This window comes from Leiobunum rupestre, chromosome 2 (genome assembly GCF_980474605.1).
Source record: "Leiobunum rupestre chromosome 2, qqLeiRupe1.1.hap1, whole genome shotgun sequence".
In the NCBI taxonomy this organism is placed as follows: domain Eukaryota; kingdom Metazoa; phylum Arthropoda; class Arachnida; order Opiliones; family Sclerosomatidae; genus Leiobunum; species Leiobunum rupestre.
In genome coordinates this window covers 54008595-54032569 of record NC_143385.1, presented here as the reverse complement: position 1 = coordinate 54032569, position 23975 = coordinate 54008595, and the positions used below count along the sequence as shown (strand labels likewise).

General features: G+C 35.9%; 1 pseudogene; it reads right to left on the bottom strand.

Annotated features, from left to right (window-relative positions):
* Positions 1–21954: 21954 nt before the first annotated feature.
* Positions 21955–22836, bottom strand: LOC149958407 (uncharacterized; annotated as a pseudogene).
* Positions 22837–23975: the final 1139 nt, after the last annotated feature.

Sequence of the window (23975 nt, the reverse complement as noted above, 5' to 3'; positions counted from 1 at the left end):
TCCTCGGTAGCTGAAGTTAAGTCTTTCGTCTATAGATAAGATGTTTATAGGGCCTTAAAGTTGGGGCACGGCCCCCTGCACGTGCGCTCTGCTCGCGACGATAGCGGCCCGGACAAAGAATTCTCATCCTATGTATTTTCGCGACAGTGAGAAATCTCCGCTAGAGGCGCTGTCGGGCCCGCCCTAAATTTAAATATTTCAGCGGATTTTTAATGCTTTTTAACGGCGGTCGATTTAACTTGTTCGAGTTATTTTGAACTGTTATAGAAAAATTATTGCGAATTTTAATAGAAAAATTCCACCATTTCACCTTTAAAAGGTAAGTTTTCGAAAGAAATAGTTCGTTTTTCTAAATTATTGCAATATTTTGAATGATATCAGTGAATCACTAAGCCTAACTATTGTTCCCAATGGTTTTGCATTATAATGAGTTTTCAAGGTATGAAAACTTTTTAATTGTAGTTTAAACTTTGAGTTTTGTTAAATAACCATATTTTTTGGTTATTTTATCTAAATCTAGTTCAAGTATTAATTATAAATATAAATTTTTTACTTAATAATTTATAAATAAAACTGTAAAGTACTAAAGTTTATATTTTCTCACAAACTCCATTGAATTATTTATTAGAAGGTTCAACGACTAATGACTGACGCTGACGAAGGAAACGATGATGCTATTTTCTTGTTAAATCTAGTTTGCAACTACAACAAAAACGCCCTACATTAAATGAAGTTTAAGTTAGGCAATGCGTTACATGGGACATTTCTTCTCCAAAAGGTTACAACTACCCTAGACGTTACAGCATCCTATCTTTGCCATCCAAGAATACTCTCAAAAGATACGTCGGAGGTGTTATGAAACTAATTGTAATAAATGAAAATTAAACCAAAATTGTTCAATAATTTATTTCCATAAAATCTTTATTTTGCGCTTAGTCATAAGTCCTATCAACTTTCGATTCCATTCGACTTGTATTAACATAATTTGAAATGCAATTAATTTTCGGCCTATGCTAAATGGTACACGCTATCTACTTCAATGAAAATTATTACAATTACATAATATGTATGGCTTATTTAATAACAGTAAACACAGCGAAGTAAATTCTTATATAGTCAAGCCCATCGTATTTCTTGTTTAATTCCTTGGGCGTATAATTTATGTTTTTCTTCAATGACACTGTTAATATTATACTAATAAACTGACTGTTTTGAAAATCATTAGGCATTTTGACTCTTAGTTCATCGTAGATTGCATCTTTGAAAACAAGTTAATGAATAATGACAGACCACCGTTAGAAACCATGTTTTAAATATGACACTAATCAGAATTATAATTAATAAAATTTGGTAAATAAACAATCACCACTTATAAATTCACATATACGGGTATATTTAGTTATAGAAACATTCCATTGAACCACAACCTACCTTTTCAATATCGGTAGAAAGAAAAAGCTTATAGTTTGCTTTTACACAACTTAGATTATATCCTTTACTGTACTCTACATTGTTTAAATCTAAAAAATATAATTACTTAGTTTGTAAAGCTCCTAATGATTTATATAAGAAATGGAATTGTAAATATTATACTTACTGACTAAAAATACCTATGCAAATGACTTCTTCTGAAAACCACGTGTTCGTTTGTTTACTTTTCTTTCGAGTAACGGTGATTGCGCCGTCTTTTGCTAGAAGGCTGATTTTTAATAAATTATTCCGCGAAATATTTAGCTTCAAAAAATCTCGAAACGCGTTTAAACTGTTCATTAATAATTAACTTAAATATGGTATAAGTAATTTATCTCTAAATTTTATATTTTATAAATAAGTAACGAAATACCAAAAATTCGTAATCTTTCCCCTAACATTTCAGTGTAAAGTTTAGTCTACATTTTTCCCGCGACGCTGTTTTAGCGCTGGCGACCCCGCCCTTTCACTGTTGCGGTTTTAGAGCGATTGTCCGGGCCGCTATCGTCGCGAGCAGAGCGCACGCGGAGCGAGCACGTGCAGGGGGCCGTGGTTGGGGAATTAATATTTCTGTTGACATTTTATTTCAGAAATAGAGAGGTTAAGCAAACCCTATTTTAACCCTTCTAGAAGTTTCAACGACAACGTCCAAACATGGACTAATTAATGTATACACAGGGACGGTCCGCACAACGCCACTCTCTCATAAAATCGGCGACTAAGTCTTGTTAATGCTTTTCCCTCTTTTCCTCCCCCCTTAAGCAAAAGTTAGCCGAGTCAAAACGTCATCAAACGGAAAAACGATGCTGCCCTCTATCTGCAAGTCTTGGAGTCTATCGATGTTGGCGTCTGCTTATGATTTGAAAAACAAACGGTTTTTTTCGTTCATTTGAATAAGGTGTATGATTTAAGAGCTTTAATTTATTTAAGTAGTTTTACAAATTAATTATGAGTAAAAAGCTGTGTGTTTACCCTTCGTGTAAAAGTGATTCGAAGTATTGTCATAAAGAACACACGAAAGATTTCTTTATACCTTTCCTGTTCATCTTTTTCTAAGCCTTGTCCAAAAAAATCTTTGATTTACCATTATCGGAATCACTTAAATCCATTTTTTAATTTTCTTTTTGTCTGGACAAATTGAGAATAACGTCTCGAATGTATGGGCCGAAAAGTTAATATCAATCAATTTAATTGTTAATATAAATGAATTCATTTACCAAACGCACGTGGAGCTTACAACATCGCCGGCAAGGCGACTGCTTTTTTTTTGTACCCTTAAACCTTTCCTCCCGTTTCCATCCCCCTTGACTCAGTTTGTCGTTAGTTCGCACAATCGCCGCTCGAGGGCACATTTAGCAATCGCTAGCAGTGATGCACGCGCTCGTATCTTTGGATACTTTTAGGATACGAGATGATACTTTATCCGAAAAATAAAAATAAAATTATACGATTTTGATATGATCTTCTACATTGCAAAATGATCGCGATAGAATTTTGAAGATAATAAATCGGAAGCGATCTATATTTGAAAAGATTCTTCTCTTACCTAGCCTAGCGAAAAAAAGAGCGGGAATAGAGCTAGTGCTTCCATTTTTTGTATTAGAAATTACACGATAGATTTTTTCTGGTTTCTCTTCAATTTTGTTTGTATTTGAGAGGAAATATTTTAGCGCCATCTAGATATGCCAATATACACTATTTGAGCTGCGAACCTATCTCACGTGATACTGAAATATAGCCAAACCCGAAACACTGTTAAGTGATTGAAGGGAGAGGAGCGGTCAAAGGTCGCCGTTATATAACGGTGGTGGGGGGGGGGGGTGGCAAACAGTCGGAGGGAGGGGGGACGGAAAGCAGAGACTTTGATTCCGCGCCGCGCAGCCTGAAAGGCGATTTCAAAACTAAAACCAAAACTCCCAAAAGTTATTTTTCCCACCGTCCCACCTTGGAGTAGAGAAGTCCACTTCTTTGCTCCAAGGTCCCACGCAGACGCAGTTAGAGAGTCATGTGTTGCAAACTGGCGGTGTGGGCTGTGGCGATGCAATAGCTTTATTTATTTTCCATTATTTAGTTTTTGAAAATACTAAAATTAAAATCGATTCTAATCCACAAAATCAAAATCAAATGTTGAAGGATTTACTTCTGAATCAATAATCAAAAGATAAAAATTGAAATATTCATTTTAATACTTAGAACTTTTGATATGAAAAAAATTGATTCTACTTTCTCGTGAAACGTATTTGAAATATTTTTAAATATACTTTTCTTAATAATGAAAACTAAAGAAGTATTTGAAATGATACTTATCCAAATCTTTAAAGATTTCTATTGATATTTTTCAGGCAAGGGCAAAAAAGAATTGAAATTAATTGAAACTCTCATATCTTTAAAGAAATTTGAAAGATCGGGAAAAAATCAAAGGGCCAAAACTAAATAAAATGAAAGATTGTGAATGATTTTGTCGCCATCTTTGCTCAAAAATATCAAAAATTAAATGATATTCTATAGAAATTTCAGAGGGAAAAAATTGATAGTATAGTATAGCTGCTGCCATCTATGTAAAAAGATACGAAAAAGATAGATATAATTTTTTTTGTGCATCACTGATCGCTAGCCGCTAAATTTCCTATGCGGACCGTCCCTGTGTATACATTAATTAGTCCATGGTCCAAAGTCAAGTGATCATTCTCTACGGTTTTCTTTTCGCGTTTATACTTCGGAGTGGGAACCTTTTATAACTTGAAGACGACACCATATTTTTGCCGAGCTAATGCACTGCTAATATATGTGACACGTAGTGTAATATCTACAACGTTTACATAAAAATACTCAATATTACAATTTTCCTGCTCAACAAATCGACAGAAAACTATGTTAGGTTGAAAATGTTCTAGCAACATGCGTTTTAGTAATCTTAAATACTGATTTAAATTGAATTGCGTCTAAGCCTTGAATATTTGAGGCGAAATCTGAAACACATTTTAAGGTAGAGCAGGGTACACGAAATCAAAAGCTTGTGTTTAGACAAGGCGCGTTTTAGTATTGCTGAAAAAGTTTTCATTTTCGTCGTGTACTCAGTTTTAGGAAATATTTCTAAAAAGTGTTAAAATTCTATTATAACTGCAAATGTTTTCTTTAGCAGTCAAAGTAAAAGCATGCTTAACTACTCCTCCTGTGTAGAGTTAACAAGTTATCTCCCCATTGGTTAAAGTGGTTTCCCCTTTCCATAAAAACTTGTTGAGGTTAATGGTAATAGTAAGTGTACAGAGCTGTTGGCTCGCGTGGCATGAAGGGCTTGCCACCACCCTCCTACGCATTGTAACCCGGCTACCTGTTTAAAGACATTAAAACTCGCTAGATGACTTGGGTTATTATTATTATACTCAAACTTCCATAGCGTACTGCTTAACCTCTATTAAAAATTTAAACACTTTTAAAAGTAAAAATAAAACTTTCTTTTGAAGTATAATGATGAATTGAAACATAAAATTGTCTATTATAAACTGATTATTATTATTTTGATTTTGAGTTTTCAGAGTGCAATTTTTGTGTTGATTTCGCCTTTTCTATGATTGCTCTATGAGATTTTTGGAGTGATTTTCGCCGAGAATTCGAGATTTTCAAGTTGATTTCGAGACTTATAAAATCATTTTTCTCTAGAGTCTACGAGTTTTGTACGAATGTCAGAGCCCTCATTGACGGTAATTTTCCCAATGGAGTCGGTAAGTTGTGTAGAACTTCCTGTCTGACAACTTCCGACTACACAGTCTATCAGCTACTAGCCCTGGGCCGTCTTAAGGCATGGGCTACATGGGCTACAGCCCAGGGCCCCCAGCCAGTTTTGGGGCCCCGGAAAGGCCAGCCATACAGCCTCTACTCTAGGGATAAGGGTTTAGTTGGTTAAATATTATTTATGCTCATTTAATATTATGTATCTTTTAGTTACGTCTACAGTAATTTGATTCATCGCCACATCGCGGATCATACGGTACCAGCAATTTCTAAAATCTAACAGTGTCTTACTGTCAGAAAAAATCTTTTTCAGTAGGCCTATGTAGGCTATGTTATACTTTTGAAATTAAAAGTTTGGGTTGGATTATTAAGTAGTTGAATTTAGACAACGGACGTACGAAGGCTGACCGTTGGGGATCGCAAAGGTCTTAAGATATAATTTAGCCCAGGGCCCCAAAAGGTCTTAAGACTCAGCACCCCACACAAGAACAACGCAACCCGTCAAAAGGCGTGCATTTTCTTGCGTACAGTTTTCATTGGTTGGACGCTTTAGCACCTGCTGCCATCGGAAGGAGAAATTTCGGAAATTGTCTTATCCCCTTTCCGTAAAATGATCAGCGTAAAGGTTCGTCCAATGTAATTTGTACACATCACTGCGTTAGCGTGTTTAAAAGCTAGCTGCGTTCTCCTTGTGTGGGGTGCTGTGTTTGTTGCTCCTAGCTATCAGTCATACAAATCATCGAGTATCATACTAATGGGATGTAGCTATTGGTTTGCAGAATTATGGATGGAGATTTTAGTGATTTTAACAAACTGATTTAAACCAAAATTTTGTAATAAAATTTTCACAGTTTTGCTAAGTTAACTTTCGACAGTTTTGAAAACGTCAATTTTCCACAGATTTGCTTACGTTAATCTTCCACAGATTTCCTAACGTCAATCTTCCACAGTTTTGATTAAGTCAATGTTCCACAGTTTTGATTAAGTCAATCTTCCACAGTTTTGATTAAGTCAATCTTACACAGTTTTGATTAAGTCAATCTTCCACAGTTTTGATTAAGTCAATCTTCCACAGTTTTGATTAAGTTAATCTTCCACAGTTTTGATAAAGTCAATCTTCTATAATTTTGCTAACGTCAATCTCCTACAGATTTGCAAACTTCAATCTTCCAGTTTTGCTTACGTAAAATTTCTACAGTTTTGCTCACATCAATTTTCCACAGTTTGTCCAACCTCAATCTTCCACAGTTTTGATAACGTCAAATTTCCACAGTTTTGATAACGTCAATCTTCCACAGTTTGGATAACGTCAAATTTCCACAGTTTTGATAACGTCAATCTTCCACAGTTTGGATAACGTCAAATTTCCAAAATTTTGATAACGTCAATCTTCCACAGTTTTGATCCAGAATTTCAGGATTATGGAAAGGAAAATCAAGATAGTCCTCAAATTATGGAAAGGAAAATCAAGATAGTCCTCAAATTATGGAAAGGAAAATCAAGATAGTCCCCGAATTATGGAAAGCAAAATCAAGATAGTCCCCGAATTATGGAAAGCAAAATCAAGATAGTCCCAGAATTATGGAAAGGAAAATCAAGATAGTCCCCGAATTATGGAAAGGAAAATCAAGATAGTCCCCGAATTATGGAAAGGAAAATCAAGATAGTCCCCGAATTATGGAAAGCAAAATCAAGATAGTCCCCGAATTATGGAAAGCAAAATCAAGATAGTCCCCGAATTATGGAAAGGAAAATCAAGATAGTCCCCGAATTATGGAAAGGAAAATCAAGATAGTCCCCGAATTATGGAAAGGAAAATCAAGATAGTCCCCGAATTATGGAAAGTAAAATCAAGATAGTCCCCAAATTATGGAAAGGAAAATCAAGATAGTCCCCGAATTATGGAAAACAAAATCAAGATAGTCCCCGAATTATGGAAAGGAAAATCAAGATAGTCCCCGAATTATGGAAAGGAAAATCAAGATAGTCCCCGAATTATGGAAAGCAAAATCAAGATAGTCCCCGAATTATGGAAAGGAAAATCAAGATAGTCCCCGAATTATGGAAAGGAAAATCAAGATAGTCCCCGAATTATGGAAAGGAAAATCAAGATAGTCCCCGAATTATGGAAAGGAAAATCAAGATAGTCCCCGAATTATGGAAAGCAAAATCAAGATAGTCCCCGAATTATGGAAAGGAAAATCAAGATAGTCCCCGAATTATGGAAAGGAAAATCAAGATAGTCCCCGAATTATGGAAAGGAAAATCAAGATAGTCCCCGAATTATGGAAAGCAAAATCAAGATAGTCCCCGAATTATGGAAAGGAAAATCAAGATAGTCCCCGAATTATGGAAAGGAAAATCAAGATAGTCCCCGAATTATGGAAAGGAAAATCAAGATAGTCCCCGAATTATGGAAAGGAAAATCAAGATAGTCCCCGAATTATGGAAAGCAAAATCAAGATAGTCCCCGAATTATGGAAAGGAAAATCAAGATAGTCCCCGAATTATGGAAAGGAAAATCAAGATAGTCCCCGAATTATGGAAAGGAAAATCAAGATAGTCCCCGAATTATGGAAAGTAAAATCAAGATAGTCCCCAAATTATGGAAAGGAAAATCAAGATAGTCCCCGAATTATGGAAAGGAAAATCAAGATAGTCCCCGAATTATGGAAAGCAAAATCAAGATAGTCCCCGAATTATGGAAAGGAAAATCAAGATAGTCCCCGAATTATGGAAAGGAAAATCAAGATAGTCCCCGAATTATGGAAAGGAAAATCAAGATAGTCCCCGAATTATGGAAAGGAAAATCAAGATAGTCCCCGAATTATGGAAAGCAAAATCAAGATAGTCCCCGAATTATGGAAAGGAAAATCAAGATAGTCCCCGAATTATGGAAAGGAAAATCAAGATAGTCCCCGAATTATGGAAAGGAAAATCAAGATAGTCCCCGAATTATGGAAAGTAAAATCAAGATAGTCCCCAAATTATGGAAAGGAAAATCAAGATAGTCCCCGAATTATGGAAAACAAAATCAAGATAGTCCCCGAATTATGGAAAGGAAAATCAAGATAGTCCCCGAATTATGGAAAGGAAAATCAAGATAGTCCCCGAATTATGGAAAGCAAAATCAAGATAGTCTCCGAACATATATATATATATATATATATATATATATAATTAAAGATTATGTTTTAAATCAAAGATTTCAACACAAGGTCAGACATGTCAAAAATTCGCACCAGCCCGCCCAAGGTGCTGATACTTGAAGAAAATTAAGCACAAAAGGATAATTATTTATTACTTATAGATAATTTTCGTAATCACTACCTAATTTTTTATACAGCAGTGGCATAGTACTGACGTCACTCTCGTTACTTGAACTATATTTTTCGCGCGGTGATTCTATTGATCAAAATAATTAAATATAAATTTTTCTATTTTTGTATAGAGAGTTTTAAAGTTTGGCTACCAAGGAAAAACCAAGTTTCTTCAGAATATCATCTATGATTAAAATAATAACACTCTTAAAAATGTTACAATTATGTTAAAAAAATCAAAATGGCTAATCAAAATAAAGTTCAAAAGTTATTGCAAAGAAGTCATTTCTATTTAGGTAGTTAAGTGATGTCTTAAAATACGCTGAGATTTTCCTAATTTATAAAAATGATGACTAACGAAATATTCCCCTTCAGTCAACATCAATTTCCTTCCTGTAGAAAGATCAGTAAAAACACGTATTGCCCCTTTGAAGCGCCTTGGCCGCATAACTCCGGCGTGTTAAGGGAAAGCCGACCTATCCTCCCAAAGCGGGCTTATAGAAGAACTCCACGTTACCCGAGACCAGGGGCGTAAGAGCAAGAGGAAAAACAATAGGGTTGCAAGCGATGCCAGGTAAGGGGTATAATATGCTTAAACCTAGACCCGCGAAAACTGCCATTTCCAATTGGAAAGTATGAATTTACGCGCGAATACGGCGACCCCAATCGGACGAAATGGGAATTTCTGAGCCGATTGACGAAATAGGTCGTGTCCCTAAAGCCCCCTTTCGATCAAATCTGACTCCAATTTCAAATGGACAACTAAAAATAACGTTATTTTACATTGGGAATGTTAAAATATCGTTCATATGGACACACAATTGCTTTTCTTAGAGAAGTTAAGCAGGACGCTCTAGAAGTTTGAACGCCAACGTCGGGAGTATCCAGACGTTCGTGAAATTAATTTATTTAAAATCAGATAAGCGTGCTTTCACTTTGACTGCTAAAGAAAACATTTACAGTTACAATAGAATTTGAACACATTTTAGAAATATTTGTTAACCCCGGGTACATGACGAAAATAAAAAAGTTTTTAGCCAATACTAAAAAGTGCCTTATGTAAGGTTGTGAGCTTTGTCTAAAGACAAACTTTGTTTTCGTGTACCCTGCATTACTTTAAACGCGTCTCCGTGGTCCGTTTTCACCTGTTATAATAATCTTAGGAACATTTCAATTTAAACCAGTCTTTAATATTCAGGGGCGTAGGAACGTTCTAGAAGTTGGAGGAGGCAAAGTGAAACCAAAAGGGGTCTGGAGAATGGTTTTGAATTTTTAATGGAGTGTAGCTTCTCCGAATGCATTTGTACATGTTTCTACTAGACTGAAATTTAAACACAGTTGAGGTTCTATAAGCTTTATATGCTTTTAAAATTATAATTTGAGCCTTGCGAAGATTTCAACTGACCAAAAAGTTGGAGGGGGCAATAACATTAGTTGCCCCTCCCAGTAAAATTCTAGAGGGGCATTGCCCCCTTGCCCCCCCTGATTCCTACGCCCCTGTTAATATTGCTACCATAATTATATCTCCATTTGATGAGCAATAAAATTTTAATATTCTGTATTTTTATTAAAACGCTGTAGATATTATACTACATGTAACGTGTCACATAATCACATTAGCTCGACAAAAATAAGTATAAACGCGAAAAGAAAACCGTAAAGAAAATTACTTGACTCTCGACGTTGTCGTTCAAACTTCTAGAACGATCTGCTTAACCTCTCTATTTCTGAAATAAAATGTCAACAGAAAAATGAATTCCCAAACTTATAAACATCTTATCTATAGACGAAAGACTTTATCACTTCAGCTACCGAGGACAAGCTTGTGATTATCAGTGAAAAACATAGAAATAAAAATGAGACTAGAACCACGATCGGATTGGGGGGAGATGTACCAGCTATTAGAGTGGAATCGCGCATATCCACGCCATCTAATAAAAAAAATAGAAACTAAATATGATCACGTGGCATAACGTCGTATGCAACGTCTTCTGGTTGGTTTACGTTAACCAATCGGTTTTCGACATTGTAGAGTTGCAAAAAAGACCGATTTATTATAAGTTATTTTAACAACTATGATAATCATTACATTCACAAGAATCTACATTACCGTAAATTACAGTTTTAAAAATATTTAAAATTTACTGGCTTAGAAAGATTATGTCTAATTGCTTTCCTTTTCATTTCCAGGTTTTTGTCTCTGACAATTTTTTGCAGGTGAAATTGGCATATGAAATAAATAGTTTTCTTATTAAACTATTGCGATAATGGCCCATCCCCAACTCAACGTCAAACATTGTAGGGGGTTTTCTACCTAAACCCTGATCGCTATTCCTAGCCTAAAAGAATCACTGCGAGTACTAGCCTACATTAACTTCAATGGTCCTCCCTCCTCGCGTAACTTTGTTATTTAGGGTTAGCGAGGTCATTTAGGGCGTCTAGGGGTAGATTGCTTGGGTTACGGAATTGAAAGTTGCCAAATAAATGATATAAAATTAAAGTTTAATACATTAATACACTACACATTAACAAAATATTTATAAAGAATGACACTATAGTTATATTATTTACACTACGACCACTCTGGGATCTTACGCTTAACATTACGGGGATAACTGCCAGCGGCTTAATTGCCTAATTGGTAATATTGCATTTATCCAGTCCTTTTGCTTGGGAGCCCGGCTGGTCCCTAGCAGGCCGCTTTCTTTTGGTGACACTGCAGGAACGCGCACACGCACTTCCTACGCGGCACAACCCAACTTCACAGTCGTGATTGGCTCATCCAGCACGTTGCGCGGATATTAGATCGGACGGCGGATTTCTTAAAACGCGGTCAACCGGCGATGACTTTGGCTCTCCCGCATTAGCGGTGGCCACGAGGCTTGCATTCGGGTCAAGCGCGACTCGTTCGGAAAGTCCGTGCTGACCAATCTGTCTCATTTTTCCCAGAGTCCGTGGTTTTGTTCCACAGCCATATCACGTGGTTTTGTTCCACAGCCATATCACGTGGTCTGCTTTGGCGGGAAAGTCATTTTCCAATCAGAGCACTTGGGCCAACTACGTTTGGTTGGGCCCCCACCAATGAAAACCAAAGCGTGATGACGCTCACCTTTATGAAAAGGGTCCCACGAGCCGGTCCCTTCAAAGGGTCAACCAGAGCGTCCCCAATTACTCAACTTCTAAAAACAACGTCAAACCTGGCGACACCAAGACGCCAGGGATAAATCAAACCAAAAATAAGACATATAGAAAAATAACACACAATGCGAAGTTTCTCAGAACTCCGAATATTGGCAACCCTCAATTCGGAATAATACTAAAAATTGGGGCAATGAGAGAAGGGGTTAATGGGCTCGCGATGGAATAAACGAACGGGGACGGCCTCGCTTAATCCCCAAAAGAAGCGGCGGCGAAAAGAAAGGAGAGAGAAGACAACGAAGGGGAAACACGGGCTACTTGTGGCTACAAGGGCACCTTTGACCCCCCCCCCCCCCCCCGAAGAGATAAGACTAAAAATATATTCCCACGGATACCCTTCGCAGCAACGGCCAGCGCCGCTGCTAGGGGTCGCCTGAAAATATCCACCGTCCTAAAATAAGAATTACAAGGCCGAATCCTTGTTGACATATATAGGTTTTGGCTAAATTAATAGAAAGCATGAAGAAATTAAAATTAGTCGTTACAACATGTGGTCTTGAAGTTCGCTGAAAATGAAAACACTTGTATCCCGGAATTAGAATGAAATAACTCCTATTATCTGAAATGAGCATTTTTTTCTTTCCGAAATCGGCAGAGCAAAAAAACGCAATTTTTTACCATTTTTAATTTTCCGCTGTTATGCTTATTTCAAAATAAGTACGTTCACAAACGAAACCAGTGTTTATAATAGTTAATTTTACCTTCCGATTCAATAATTTGTATTTATTTCGTCGAAGTTATCACCAAATTTTATTATGAAAGATTTCTAATTTTCAATAGGCCTTGGTTTCGAGCAAAATTTAACTGGCGAAGGTGATTCGTCGCCATATTTACCTGGAAGTTACATTGTGTTGGCGGCGTAGTGTGAACTCGATAATGTTTTAGGTGTCAACAAAAATGTATTTATTTGTGCGAAGCATTTTTTTCGTCGAATTTTAAATAGGCCAAATCAGATGAGTACCGACCCGGGTTCAGGGGCTACATATCGAACCGGGCGCCAAGCTATCTTTCATATTTTATGGTCCATAAAGTAATTTATAATTTCGTATATTTAATGGTCCAATATTTATTTTATAATTTCGTATATTTAATGGTCCAATATTTATTTTATAATTTCGTTTATATAATGGTCCAATATTTAATTTATAATTTCGTATATTTAATGGTCCAATATTTAATTTATAATTTCGTATATTAAATGGTCCAATATTTAATTTATAATTTCGTATATTAAATGGTCTATTATTTATCTTACAATTTCGTATATTTAATGTTCCAATATTTAATTTATAATTTCGTATATTTAATGGTCCAATATTTAATTTATAATTTTATATATTTAATGGTCCATAAAGTGATTTATAATTTCGTATATTTAATGATCCATAAAAGTGATATATAATTTCATATATTTAATGGTGCATAAAGTTATTTATAATTTCGTATATTTAATAGTCCAATTTATTATTTCGTATATTTAATGGTCCATATAAGTTATATATAATTTCGTATATTTAATAGTCCAATTTATTATTTCGAATATTTAATGGTCCATAAAGTTAAATATAATTTCGTATATTTAATAGTCCAATTTATTATTTCGTAGTTTATAAAGTAATTTAAAATAATTTATAATTTCGTAGTTTATAAAGCAATTTAAAATAATTTATAATTTCGTAGTTTATAAAGTAATTTAAAATAATTTATAATTTCGTAGTTTATGAAGTAATTTAAAATAATTTATAATTTCGTAGTTATTAAAGTAATTTAAAATAATTTATAATTTCGTAGTTTATAAAGTAATTTAAAATAATTTATAATTTCGTATATTTAATGGTTTATAAAGTAATTTAAAATAATTTATAATTTCGTATATTTAATGGTTTATAAATTAATCTAAAATAATTTCGAATTTCGTATATTTAATGGTTTATAAAGTAATTTAAAATAATTTCGAATTTCGTATAATTAATGGTTTATAAAGTAATTTAAAATAATTTCGAATTTCATATAATTAATGGTTTATAAAGTAATTTAAAATAATTTAATTATAATTGATTTTATTAAAAAATTAAATTTGATCCACAATTTATCATATCATCTCAACACAGTTCCTTAACTACCAATTAATAAATACGTTCTTGGTGTAAGTGAGGTTTATATGGTCTTAAATATTAACGAACAATTTTATTACAATCATTTCGTTGTTTCATCACGGTTTATTTCGAGAAGAAAAATCAATTAAACATAAAATTTCTAGAAAATAGCTTTCCCCGTTTAGAGGCCTTTCCAACAAGTTGAATCACAGTGAAAAACCTTCGATTAGTCATAGACCAAGAATCTTCGCAGCTTTTTGACACGGTAGGCGCGGCTTAAATCGAAAAGACTGGCTGTTGTACGCTAGCCGCTTCGAGACATGTCAAGACGCGTTTTAAAAATTCCGTTCGACTAACGCCACGTGAGATGGTGTTAGAAAACGACTGCAGAGACATCAAGTTTATACAAAATGAACTAATTATGTTTGTAGCAGTGGCGGCGCTAGGGGGTAGGCCAGGTAGGCCACTGCCTACCTTAAAATTTTTAGGGACCCAAAATCATCCTATAAGGGGCCTCAAATTGATCTAGAAAGGGTCTCAAAAGTGTCCCAAGAGATAAAATTATTTATAAATAACAATGAAACAATTGTCTTGTCGATAATGTATTTAGAAATTTTTGGGGTATCTCCTAGTAAATAAAACCAGTTCTGTTATATTTGGACTCGTTTTATCGTTGTTAGAACTTTTTTGTTCGTCATGTACATCACTACTTTATTTTATTGAAGCATTTCGTTGAGAAAAGGGTCGGGGGCCCATTTATTTGGTTTGCCTACCCTCGCGAAAATTCCTGGCGCCGCCACTGGTTTGTAGTGATTTCATTTTGGGCCCAAAGTAGCAAATAATTCAGAAAGATAACTTAGGCCATATTACCGTCTCTAGCAAGCTGGTACTTAGCCAAAGCCTCCAGAGGTCACTGGTAGCACTGCTAATCAAATTTAATCTGCACCCGGCTTGACAGTTGACACAAGGCCAAGCACACAGCATAAAAGCAAAGACAAAACAATTTTAGGGATTAGGGGCTGTTCACAAATTACGTAACGCAGAAAAACCACTTTTTGGACTCCCCCCTCCCCCTCGTAACAAAGAGTAACAAATGGAAAGACCCCTCTTAAATTACGTAACAAATATCGAACCCCCCCCCCCCCCTTAAATTATTATAGTACGTAACAACTAATATGCTGGTAATAAAGTACAATAAGATCAGGTACTAAATTTTATTGTTTGTAATTATCATTTGAAATTACAACTGTATTTTTACGCAACACTTTATACCCATGGGTATGAAATTCTTTTAAACGTGAGTAAACCAATGAAAATACAAATGTTTTTAATAATTGTGACTGTTTCTGAAAATGGAGAAAATTTTATTTTACGATATTAAAAATAAGATGTGTTACGTAACATTTCAGTGAAATCTCCCTCCCCGCACGTAACATTTCAAAACGCTTGCCAAAACCCCCCCTTCTCCTTATAACGTTACGTAATTTGTGAACAGCCCCTTAGTTGATAAGTTTCCATTATTTCCACAAGCACTATATAAACAATAAATTGCGGGTCCTGGCTCTCGGAAATATTAGGTGGTTTCTTTTCGCCTGTTCTCGGACTAAAAGTGTACTCTTTTTCCCTAAAACGTTTTATTCGCCTGTTCCGGGGATGATAATTACTCCGGCCACAAACTATTCCCTTGAATCCCTTGTTCCGGAGTATCAGCCCCTGCAGCACAAAATAATTGTTTCAGAGTCGGGCCGACGTCGACGAATAATTTAAAATCTGTGGTCGGCCGACTGTCGGCCGACCGTACTATTTTGAGTCGAAATGTCCTACCCGAAAAAGGGTCGGCCGACGGTCGGCCTACCTTTAACGTTTGACTGTATGCCAACTTAAAAAAGTAATCCCATGTAGCAATTTGAGGTCGGGCCGACGTCGACAAAAAAGGTCGATCAGCATGGTCAGTTGGCCGACCTTCCTTTTTTTAGTCGAAATGTCCTAGCCGCATATGGGGCCGACAACTATTGTCCTAGTAGAATAATGGTCGGCCGACCGTCGATCGACTAGAAAATTTTACTTAATATGGATATATAACCGACTCTTAAATGACTACTGGCCGAATCTGATATAACTCAGAGCCGACTTCAAGTAGACAGTTTAGCGACTCCGAAACGACGTTGGGCCGACGACCAATTTAACCGTATTTCCGACTCGACCTAAAAAATGTACCAATTTGATTTCCTAAAAAATATTTAGCTGCGTTTGTATTGGTAACATCTTTTTCGTAATTTCAGATTCAATCCAAACAGTTTAAAAGGCAGAAAATGTTTTAGTAGTGCTCGCAGAACATTCCCTCGATTTGAATTAACAATGTATTTCCCTAAAATATTTAATTACACGAATATGACCTACTTGAGTTAAGAGATTTTTGAAAAAGCAAACATTTTCAGGCTGAATATATGATCTTTTTCGACAAAATTGAGTAAAGAAAAGAAATTATTCAAAAAACTGTTTTAATTTGTTTTATTAAATCGCTAATTTTCACAGTTCTGCGCGATTAATTTAAAAATAAACTGTTGGATATAAATCGACCATTAGTCGTGTTATAAATGTGCAATGGCTTTTTCAAGTCACGACAGCAATTACAATTTAAGGTCCACGTTCGGACTCTAATTAGTAGTTGCATTGATAAGACTTATTGGGTCGGTAAGTGGTCCAATCTATTAGGTCACCATACCGACTTTAAAAGGGATAAAAAACGTACTTAACTGCAATTATCGCAAAAACGTTTACGACTTTTAGAGTCGGCATCTGGACTAGGACCGAAAAGCGACTTTACGACCAAAGCCCGAGCCTAAATCAACTCTCTGTAATTAAGGCGCGGCGTTACAGGGTTAACAGACTGACCAAAGATTGTCAAAACACGTGGAATAAAAGCGACTACTCATATTTTATTCTACGTGTTGGTTGGGTTCGAGTAACAATCTTTTAAACATTGGCGGCTATTTTCCAAGATGGCGGACAATCCTACTAGAATTGATTCCGGTGTCTTGGTTTTTCGTATAAACCCTCTAGCATCAGAATCGATACGCAATAGAAATACGCAATTTTAGGCAGTCGGCCCGACGACGTTTTGGAGTCGGTTAACCATCACATTAATAGTCGTTATAGAGTCACGGTTTGAAATTGGACCGACTGTGGACCAACGTCGTTTTGGAGTAAGAAACAGGTCCATTTTTAGTCGGCACAGAGTCATGCTTTAAAGGCCGGCCGACCATAACTCCCTAGGGCATTTCGACTGAAAGACCAAAGGTCGGCCGACCGTCGGCCAGCCTAGCCATTTGAGGGCTTTGTCCGACGTCGGCCCGAATTAAATGTGCTACAGGGCATAGTAAGAAAGTTTATTTCTTATTTACTATCTGAATTTCGTTACTCTTATAAATTAATACTAAACTTAGTAAGGTCGTTTTTGAGTCGGCAAGTAGTCCAAAATATATGGTCACCATACCGACCTTAAAAGGGATCAAAAGCGTACTTACGCGAAATTATCTCAAAAAGGTTTAAGACTTTTAGAGTCGGCATTTGGACCAGGACCGAAAAGCGGCTATTCGACTAAAGCCCGACCCTAAATCGACCCTTTGTGCTACAGGGGAGGGCTACCCTTTTTACTCCTTCTGAAAAGGAGGTGTCAAGAGAGTAAATCGGATTTTGTTGTCTGCTAGCCAGAATTTATCAGCTTAAAAGGCAGCCATTTTGGAAGAACGTTTTTACTCCGACTCAAACTATTCAGAATCGTAGTAAAATGACGTCATAGCCTTACCCTTCTTACCCTACTCCGGAATCCCGGAACAAGCGAAAAGAAACCACCTATTACTTCTGGGTGATTTCCTGGGAGTATGATTTATTGAAGGGCCTATTCGCCGATAGAGGGCGATAGAGTCGCTTCCGATAGTTATTGAGGTGGTCATAGGGTCATTCATACTTAGAAAACCTGGAAATATATTGTCAACAGGAAATATCAGGAAAATTAAAAATTTTCAGTAAAAATCTGGGAAAACTATGAGGTACCCCAAAGTATAAAAAATATAATTCAATTATGTAATTGTTAAAACCGAAACGTTCAGCTTGAACGAAAACAAGGCCTTTAGTGTATTCTTCCCCCTTAAAAGTACAAATTTACATATCTGTAAGTTTTATTTATTAAAGATTTAACTTTATTACTTTTCTCATTAGATTAAATGTCAATTGCGAAATGAGTAAACCTTATTCCTCTTCATGAAAAGATTACTTGCGACATAATAAGAAAAAAACCTTAGTTTTTATTGAGGTTATCTTGCACCTAAAAATGTCAATAGGTGTATCACGGCCAACTTTGATTTCTCGCGCATCTCTCGCGCTATAGCGGCCATCTCATTCGTTGACATTTCTGTGTCAACCTATGAGCAAAAGATGTGTATGACGTCAGCGCCCCTAGCGGATTATTATTTTTAGTATAGTTTTTACATTGAAGACAATATAACCACCGAGCGTGGCGCTGAACTCCTACACATTATAGTACAGTTTATAGGGGGAAAATCCTTGCTCGCGGAATTTCGACGAATGTGTTGGCCGTAGTAGCGCGAACAGCGCGTGATCAAAGTTGGCCGTGGGTGTATGAACCCTGGGTCATCAGTATACATTCTTCTGCATATTTATATTGTTACTTTTGATAAGTATAAATATCAAAGATTCGTCACCAAAAATTAGCGTGGCCATAAATGTAATGATTTAAGCTTCGCGCTCCAAGACTCTCAATAACGACTGGGTTATGTGAGATTCGCGAGTCTTTTTTTCCCCACGTTACAAAGTACCAGTGAACACCGAGCTTTACATCACCTAGCAACAACAACAACAAAAAGAGTCATTTACTAGTTTTAAAAAATAAAGGAATTTCAGCGGCGTCTGATATTCCCGGGTGCAGACGGGGTCACGACGCGATTAATTAGTCTGGAAAATTTTCGATAAGTCAACTGACACCGATATAGAAGCTTGACTTCATATACACTCAAACTGGTAATTTAATGTCAAGTCAGATCCTACTTAAGTATTGGAAAGCGAGCTGTTAGAAGTCCTATTTTTAAAGGGCGACTTAAAAAGGCGAGAGCCTTTCAGTGTAGTGTCGAGAAACATTGTCGGGCGACTTTGTAAGGCGTCAAGAAGCTTGTCTTGATTTCTCAAGTAGTTTTATGTCATCCCTAGAAAACATTGAAATTTCCCACATTTTTCTTAGGCGACTAATGACACTTGGCTAAATTACAAATTGAAAGGGTTTTTCCGTTTTCTACGGTTTTTACGGTTTTGTCTACATTAAAATCGACATTGATTATTGCAATATATTAATAAATTATCATCGCTTGCATTTTAAACCGCTCGAGAGTGATATGTTTTCAGAAAGATAAACAATGTTCACCAACATTTTATCCCCAATTTCACCCCATTTCATATTTTTTTTAAATTTAGTATAGCCCACAAAATAAAATGTTTTTAGTGTACCCGCGTTAGTTAAACACGATTTTATTAAATACAGTCTTAACTTGTAACTTCGCCTTGAAGGCCTTTCGGCCGAATTACCGCGTATCGGTTGAATTTATTAAATAAATATATTTTAGTTTCCCCAAACCTTGTTTATCTTTTTTACCTCTTCGACGTTGTTCAGTATTAAATACCGACAACTATAATTGCTATATAATATTTGTACTTCTGTACATATGTAAGATTTATGGGTGCAGTGGGGTACACGAAACGCATTTCACGTTTGGACTATACTAAAGCAGAAAATATGAATAGAGGGGTGAAAAGGAGGGTAAATGCGTATTAAAATGTACCAAACTGTTTTCTTTGAATCTCTACGATTAAGAATTGACACTTTTCGTACAGAAAACTGGTAAAAATTTAATTACGTCGTTACGTAATAATTAGTAAAAATTGGAAATAGTTAAATTGAAAGAAATTAAGACACTGAAGAAAAAATATTTCATAACATAACGCTTTTTTTGATACGGACAAATTTTAATCGGATTTTAGGGAAAAAATACAAAAAGGTATAATTGAAATGTCAAAGACATTGAAAGGTCACCGACAGTAGGGTCAACGCTTCCTCTTTTTACGAAATCTCGCTATAAACAGATTCTTAAGTCCCGTTAAATCATTGAATGAATAGTTTTTAGTTTCACAATGCAAAGAGAGCGCCAGAAAATTCGATAAACACACGGTATTGTACGGAAATAACTTTTCAATTGCTGGGCGTTTGCATAAGATTTGTTTCTGAAGCGTGTAGATTTTCTCTCCGATTTCGAGTGTAGGCAGGTCGATCACCCTTTTCAGGAATATTTTTAAGTAAACAGGTGTTTGAACTGTTTGCGAAAGACGTATTGCGCTGTATTAATTTCGTCTAAGGTAAACATAAGGTACATCAAGTTGAGAAGGCTCGTACCAAGAATATCAAAAATTCTTAAATTCTCTTCAGCTTGACGTTTGTTCTAAGTAGTTGCGATTAACTAATAGGCTGAATAGGCTTGAGCTATGTTTATTTTCATTTCAAAAGTCCAGAACTTATGTTGGTTTTCATTTCAAAAGTCCCGAACTTATGTTGGTTTTCATTTCAAAAGTCCCGAAATTATGTTGGTTTTCATTTCAATAATCCTGAAATTATGTTGATTTTCATTTCAATAATCCTGAAATTATGTTGATTTTCATTTCCATAATCCTGAAATTATGTTTATTCTCCTTTCCATAATCCTGAAATTATGTTGATTCTACTTCCCATAATCCTGAAATTATGTTGATTTTCCTTTTCACTAGATCAAGCCAAAAACGCAAAATTTAAAATCACATAGCAGTTAGGCACAATAAAGGATACTAAAGTCACTGTAAACTTGCCATTAATAGTAATCTCAGGACAATGCTAGAACAAAGTCAAGGTGGGTCAAGCCTAGGAACCCAGTTGATAGTTAATCTGAAACTGTTTTTAACTGGAAATATGAACAATTAATCTTGTCGTTCATTTTCGCTAAATTTGTAATAATTGGCCTTTTCAGCTTACAGAGCACTACGTAGTAGCCAAGGCTATCTTTTTATTACCTATAGCAAATAGACTGCTTAACAGATGTAAATCCAGTAGCTAATTAACTTTTAACTTTGGGTGCATAGTGGCTCTATGTACACAACGAAAGAGCTAATTACGAATGCTTTCGGAGAATCGAGGCAGTTTGGATTCAAGATACCCACTCTTCAGTCTAGAACGAAAAAGATAATTTATATTAAATAATGGATATTTTATCAAAATATACTTAATATTTTAACAAAATTAGCTTTTCATTTATCAAATATAGTCCTTAATAATCAAAAAGGCTTAATAAAATAAAGATACATTATTTTTTAATTTTTCGCGTCCTGAGTCCAGCGGCACAGAACTTTGCCAATCAAAACTAATTCCCGCGAAGCTTAAACGATAACTTCAAAACAATTTCGAAAGTACTGACTTGTGACTTTTTATACTAGAAATCAATGTTACCTGGGGCTACTAAGCGGTCGGCATTTTACCAAAACATTATCCGCGAAATTTCATTGACTAGTCATTAGATGGCGCTACTTTTCTTCCGTTTTGGTGCGGCGCGACTTTTAAATAAAACTTACACAGCGGGTTTAAACACTGAACCTACAACTTTCACAAAACTGAAAATATTTCAACGATTGCTTCTAAAATTTTCTTCGATAGATCTTTTAATCACATATGCAAAATAATTTGACGATTTATGTTGTTTTCTGATAAGGTAATTATATTTTATTCCACTTCATCATCATGACATTTTTCAAATATTTATTTAAAACGCAATCTCGCTTTATAATAACAAAATAAAAGTATTCGGCAAAAAAAACGTATAATATAATAAAATAAATAAATTTCATTCTCTGATTTAATGGATAATTAATTGATCATTTCTTCATCTGTGGTGCTGTCGTCTGTGTTGTCGCTTGAATTGCCATTAATGATGAAAGGTTTGACAACTTGATCAATCATACCATCAAGTTCCCAAAATTTTTCCTCTACGATATTCACAACATGATTGACACATGCAGCCCATTTTTCTGGTGTTACGAGAATAACTCCTTCAAAAAGTTTCTTCTTGGCTCCACACAAGTTCTATAGGATTTAGTTCACAATGGTAGGGTGGCAACCTCAATATGGTGTGTCCCTCTTTTTCGGCACGTTTGTCAATTTTATAACCACTGTACTGATCCTTTATAGGTTCAACTAAAGCCAACAGTTCCCTTATAATCATATCCGGCCGCCACTGTACACCTGCACAGACAAATTTAAATAAATCATGAGACTACTGCCCATTTTCTTTATCAAGTTGCCTTTTGAGGTTAGCCACGCTTGTATTTCTGCTTTTCGAGTGTACTTATTTGGCACAATTTCTTCCTTAACTGTGTGGTAAGGCGCTTTGTCGATTTCAATAACGCTGTTTTTAGGTAGATTTGGTAAAACCTTCTCGGTAAACCATTTGAAGTAGTATATAAGTCCCATTCATTTCAGCATGGTAATCGCCGTCTCCCTTTTTAGCGATAAAAATATCTAGAGCTCCTGGTACGAAACCGTCTTCGTTCCCTGTTGAAAAAACCGCAGATAAGTTTAAGAAAGTCGAGGAAGTAAATGATTTAAGTCACAGACCAATATGAGTTACCACAATACGCCCTCCTTTTCCAGAGGGTGCCTTGTTACCGGTAGATAATCCAGACAGACGCGCTTGTCGTCTTGATTGGATACTTGTGTCGTGCCAAATTGTCCCTTTTGCGTGACCAGCGTTAGTCCATGTCTCATCTGTGTAGAAAATATTTCTACCCTCTGATCGGTATTTACGTATGGCCCTAAGGAACGTTCGTCTCCAAATCCTTATGTCATTTTTCTCAAGAAGGACAGAATCTCTCTTTCTCTTTTTGTACTTGAAACCCAAGTCATTCATAAGCCTTCGTAACGTTGAAGCACTCATTGAGGCCGGGGCGTATTAACCATTAGGCAAAGTAGGCACGTGCCTAGGGCGCCATTTTTCTAGGGGTGCAAAAACTCTGATAAAGCCCCCACGGTCCATGTACTTGGCTTGCCCCTACTCAAAATAACGCCGAAAAGGTTTGTGGAAACTAAAATATATTTATTTATTTATTAAAAACCGATAGGCCCCTCCTAAGCTGACCAATGCAATGGGGCGCCAAATTTCTCTGTGCCTAAAGGCGCCGAAAGGGTTAATCCGCCCCTGCATTGAGGGTAAATCCGGATCATCGTTAATGACCTTCGATTAATTGGGGTATCTTTCAGTAACACAGACGTCCTAGAAACAAAATAATAACGCTACTTACTTGTAAAACTTTATTCGCAGTTGGAAGTTCATTTCTCAAATAAAATCGATGAATAATCTGTCGTATTGCGCATTTTGTGTAGGCGTCGTATTTATTAAGTCTTTTCGGTCGGCTTCTTTCTGGAGCTCGCTCTCTACGACGTGGTAAAGTTATTATACCGAAATTTTCATTAGCCTCGGTCTTAAAACGAATCACAGTGTTTCTACCCACGCCTGTCAGTTCCCAGGTTAAATCTAAAACCTTATTAATACTACAATCCGGATGTTTAATTCTTAAAGAAGAATAAGTATTAACAACTAATTGCTTGGCATCAGAATTTAAAGGTTTACCGCATTTGAATCTTGAGTACAGTAGAGTAGTAGCACTCCGTAGCTTTGTCCATGGCCGCCATTGTGGGCGCGAATTTTTTATGAATAGGAAAAAGCATGGGTGACGTCGTGTGACGTAGCACTGTCATTACTCTATAGCGGCGAACAAACTTGACCGGGAGCCATATTTATTTGTGTACGAAAATAAAAGCGGAAACGGATGAAAATTGACGTCACTGGCGAGCGATACGTCACTGTGGTACTTCAAATATGAAAAACAACCGCGAAAATATTGATTTTTATATATCAAATAGTTTAAACCTTTTTAAAGGAATTGGTACCAATCCGTCATAGAAAATATATTTTCTTTAAAAATATTGTAATTTTGTTACAAAGCGGTACGTTCAAACAGGGGACTATTTTTCACGCGGATGCCGAAAATTCCCTGCCTTTGGTAGTGTACCCAG